At 55.5% G+C, this 4,955-nt stretch overlaps 1 long non-coding RNA gene across 1 annotated transcript; it reads right to left on the reverse strand.

Moving 5' to 3' along the window:
• Positions 1-2,736: 2,736 nt before the first annotated feature.
• LOC121026702 (uncharacterized) lies at positions 2,737-3,871 on the reverse strand. Its single transcript, XR_005788421.1, has 3 exons — positions 3,860-3,871; positions 3,276-3,480; positions 2,737-3,157 (listed from the first exon to the last, which is right to left on the reverse strand). It is a non-coding gene; the product is annotated as an uncharacterized LOC121026702 (long non-coding RNA).
• Between the last annotated feature and the right edge of the window lie 1,084 nt (positions 3,872-4,955).

Here is a 4,955-nt window from a genome sequence, read left to right on the forward strand (position 1 = left end):
CAGGTCATGATCTTGCTGTGGGTTCGAGCCCCGCGTCGGGCTCTGTGCCGACGGCTCGGAGCCGGGAGCCCGCTTCGGATTCTGTGTCTCCCTCTCTCTCTCTGCCCCTCCCCTGCTCGCACTCTGTCTCTCTCTCTCTCAAAAAATAAATAAAATAAAAATTTTTTTTGAAAAATCATAAAAATAGGGGGGAAAGAGCAACAAAATAAACCAGGACAAAGCAGGGGAGAGGGGACTAATAAGGATAAGGGCCCAAATCCAAAACGCACACGGTCAGCGTCTAGACGATGAGTTTTCAGAGGAGCTAGGGAAGTAGGAATGCAGGTTAGGAAATGCGGTTTTCCATTACAGGAGCCGGAAGGTTCTTGTGCAGGAGAGCGGTGCACCGGGAGCTGGGTGCGGTGGCTCTGACCCCAGCATGGCGAGCAGCTAGAGGCACGGAAACTAGGGGCTGACCTCCTCCTCCGCCTGGGCTCTAAGTACTTCCTCAACTTTTCTGAACCGTCCCAGAGGGTTTGGGTGCTAGCTCCGCCCTGCCTCTGGGATACGCAGGCCGGGGATGAGAGCTTGAGAGGGCGGACGAATCTCCTTAAAGTCCCATCCCAACCAAAGACATCTGAGGTCTGGTAGGGCCCGTGATGAGCTTGTACGCCGTCTGGAGTGGTTGGGACAAGACTGTCTGGATTCCCCATGATGGGAAGGAGGAAGGAGAACTCCACGGGGAGCTCCGGCATGGGAGACGCCAGCCCAGCCAGGTCCTTGGAAGACCCTGCCGGTCCAGCTGCTAATTGGGATGTGACACGGTGGCTGAAGGCAGGAGGTGAGCCCAGAACTAGAGCTTGGAGAAGCGAGGGCCAGAGAGGATCCCCTAGAGAAAGGGGACCGGGGGCCCCTGGCAGGTGGTGGCTCACCTATAAAAAATGTCTTTGTGTTCCTCAGTCCAAATCCCCCTGGGAGTAAAAATATATGAAAAACTTTTTACTTTTATTTTATTTTACATTTATTTATTCTGGAGAGGGGAGGGGCAGAGAGACAGGGAGGCACAGAATCGGAAGCAGGCTCCAGGCTCCGAGCTGTCGGCACAGAGCCCGACGTGGGGCTCGACCCCGCGAACCGTGAGATCACGACCTGAGCCAAAGTCGGACGCTCAACCGACTGAGCCACCCAGGTGCCCCTGGAGTAAAAATATATTGGAGTATAACCTCCATAAGAAAAGGGCCCAGATCACAAACGCAAACTTGATGAACCATTGCAAGGTGACGAATGCACACCAGTACCCAGCCCCAGATGGAGACACGGCATGGCCAGTAAACCCAGGTCGTATGCATATAGTCTCCGAGCGGCACCTTAATCCTCTGGACCCCAGAGAGCCTCGGCCCCTCCCATCCGTTCTGCTTGGGTGCTCAAGGTGTAGTTTTACACGCTGTATTTCCTGAAAGGAGACCTTTTTTTAATTGCTTCTTATTGTTTTTATTATTTCAGAGAGAGAGCATGAGCGGGGGAGAGGGACAGAGGGAGAGAGCCAGAGAGAGAGGGAGAGAGAGAATCTCATCTCAAACAGGCTCCACGCTACCACGGGGCCCGCCGCGGGGTTCAATCCCACGACCCTGGGATCATGACCTGAGCCCAAATCAAGAGTTGGGTGCTCAACCGCCTGAGCCACCCAGGTGCCCTGTGTTTTTAGGTTTTAATTTCATCTTGATTCTACCCAGCTGGGCAGGAAATACTCCAAACCATGGAATGTGGGGCAGGAAATCTGGAAGGGATGGACTTACTTGTTTTAACCACCGGAGGAAAAGCCACCCGGGAAGTTGGCCGGAGTAGGCAGGAGCTCAGCTCTCGTGAGCGAGAGGGCCAGGCGGCCAACAGTGGGGACGTAGGACACACACGACACCCTGGGATGGCCGCTGTGGCCTGAGCGCTGCTTCCTGGAAGGCACGAACTGGCTAGGACTCACGGGAGGGTGTCATCAGGGCTCAAGGGACAGGTCTGAGCTGGCCCTACAGTTCACGTGTCAGAGAAGCTCCCACCACAAGAGCAAGTAAGCTCCAGTCGCCATTGTCCCAGCTCCGCCCCCGGTGCACTTTGCCCCAGTAAGGAAATACATTATGGTTTCTGAAGGCAACTGCTTTGTCTTCCTCCCCTGTGAACAGCCGAGCAAAGAATTAATTTGGAGTTTTGCAATGTCGGGGCCTCTCTCATTAGATTACTCCCACTGTCTCTTGGGAGCCCTGGTAACTTGCTTTAATGATCTCACATCCTTGAAAACTGCTTCATGTGTCTCCCTGCACCAGCAAATCTTCAATCTTTTGGCCGCCCGAGGTTCCTTGTCCTTGGCCTGCGCCCCGAGGACTCGTTCCCTCCCCGTCCCTGTCCTCGACCCTGTTCTCGGCTCCCCGTCTTCCCCCACCCCTAGCCGTATCTTCTGTTGTCTCTGCACCCCTTTGCTCGCCGAATCTCCGTGTTCTCTTCTCCTACTAAAAATTCTACCCAACCATACTTGTTTGAACAAAAACAAACAAACAACAACAACACGGAAACGACGATGATCCCTATGTTTTTATCAAAAGTCATTGCCCGAGGGTTTACGTTTGGTGGGATGGGAGGGGCAGGCAGTGAGGGATGGTGGGGCCCGCCGTGGCCCGTGCAGTTGGAAGTAATGGTGCTTAGCCACTTCCTTCTCAGCCACAAGCGTGGAAGAAGGGGACCTTTCCCTCCAGGAGAGAAGTGCACACACCCTCTTAGTCTGCAGAACTCAGGTGAAGCAAGAAGTTTGTTCACTTCAAAGTGAAGACAAAGTTCTATACGAAGAACGCCGCCGTGGGGTGGACTGTATTGCATCCCAAACCCCCAGAGACTCCGACTCATGCGAATGTCTGTTTTGTTCCCCTGGGTCTCTGCTCTCCTTGTATTCAAAGCTGCAGGAAAGCCAAGGGGCAACAGCGTTGGGACGGGGGAAGGGCAAAGCTCAAGGTGACCTTGGGATCAAGCTCTGAAAAGCCCCGCCCCCCTCCTGGGTCAGGCCTGGGGCCGAGGCTGGGACAGAAGATGGAATCTTGTCTTGCTAGGCTCAGCGGGGAGGTGGGCTGGACGTTTCCAGATTGTTGCAGGAGGCGGTACGTGCTTGATCACAGGCTCGGCGGGTTTGGCACAAGGGCTACGTTCAGAGATACAGGAAGGTAAACCAGGTTAGGGCCATGTATCGGTCACCTGTTGCCGTGTAACAAATACCTACTCCCACCCCACCCCAAGTTTAGTAGCTTCAAGCAACACACATCTGCTACCTTGCATGGTTTTTGAGGGTCAGGATTCTGGGAGCAGCTAGCTGGGGTTTCTGGCTCAGGATCTCCAGGAGGCTGCGGGGAAGTCGTGCCCTGGGGCTGCAGTCTTCACAGGCTGGCAGGAGATGGAGAAGACTCACTCACGTGGCTGTCGGCAGAGGCTTCACTCCTTCACCACACGGGCCTCTGTGCCACGTGGCTTCAGAGAGAGACAGGTGGAGAGACAGAGACACAGAGAGACAGGGAGAGAAGCTGAAGCCTTTAATCACCTAATGTTGGAAGTGACACTTGGTCATACACACCAAATATGGGCAGGGACAGCGGGGGGCGGGGGTGGGGGGACCGTTGGAAGCTAGTACGACAGGCCGGACGTCTCTCTCTTGCTCAGGAAGTATTTATTAAGCCCCCTGCCAGGAGCCAAGCCGCACTGTGCTCTCTGGGGATTCAACAGGAAACAAAACAGACAAGGTCTCTGCCTCAGGGAGTTTGCGTTTTAGAAGAGAGGCAGATAAGATACAAATAAATACGAGCCCCAGCCGTCCAGGACCTGTGGGGCAAGAGGAGGGACAGCCGCGAACCTGGACATCGGGTTGGACTGCAGCCGGGGCCGCAGGACCGGCAGGAGGTGTGGGTGTTGTTGAGGATTGCCACAGCCCAGCACGGAGGAGGCGAGACATCCACGTCCCAGCTCTCTCTGATCCTGTCCTCAACTTCTGGCCAGTGCTCACCGGGCAGAATCCAGGGGGAGCTGAGGACAGGGAGCCTGCATGAGGTCGGCATCCCGGGGCACAGAGCAAGTGGAGAAGGGCGGAGGACCGGCGTGGCCAAGTGGGAATGTAATTGGCATGCGGGATAGAAGGAGAGTGAATGAGCGAGGGGGGACATCCCAGGCAATCAGAGAAAGCCACTCTGTGAAGTCACAGCTGAGCTAAGACACAGGGAACAGGGACATCTGGGGGACATCCCAGTGAGGGCACCTGAGGGCGTGTGAATGTGCGCAAGGGAGCAGGTGCTCCTGAGAGGAGTGAGCGTGAGAAGCGAGGCCAGGGATAAAGTCAGAAAGTTAGGAAGATTCTGGACCAAGAGCAGGGCCCTGTGGGCCATGGTGAGGAGCTTAGGTTTGCCTCAGGGGTGGCTGGAGCCACTGGGGAGGGATGCGGTCCAGCGGAGGTTTGAAGGGGTCCGTGTGGCTGCCATGTGCCATGTGGCCTGTAGCGGGCGAGATGGAGACAGGGGGCCGGTGAGGGGGTTCCACACAATCCCGGGGAGAGATGAGGACCCCAGGTCCAGGGTGGGACTGCGGAGGTGGGAGGAGAGGTCGGGTTGAGGATGTATTTTGAAAGGAGAGCAGGTTGGATTTGTTGATCAGTTGAAAATGACGTGAAAGGGAGAAAGGAGTCAAGAACAAATCCAAGGTCATGGTGCATAGATCCTGCGAAGATGTGCTCAGAATACTAGAATTTATTAACTATGATTTACAATTAAGACTACATTGGCGGAGGGGCACCTGGGTGGCTCAGTGGGTTGAGCGACCGACTTCGGCTCAGGTCACGATCTCGTGGTCCGTGAGTTTGAACCCCGCGTCGGGCTCTGTGCTGACAGCTCAGAGCCTGGAGCCTGCTTTGGATTCTGTGTCTCCCCCCCTCTCTCTACACCTCCCCGGCTTGTGCCCTG

The sequence above is a fragment of the Herpailurus yagouaroundi genome, unplaced genomic scaffold, assembly GCF_014898765.1.
Source record: "Herpailurus yagouaroundi ecotype Mexico unplaced genomic scaffold, PumYag 151677, whole genome shotgun sequence".
NCBI classification, from domain to species: domain Eukaryota; kingdom Metazoa; phylum Chordata; class Mammalia; order Carnivora; family Felidae; genus Herpailurus; species Herpailurus yagouaroundi.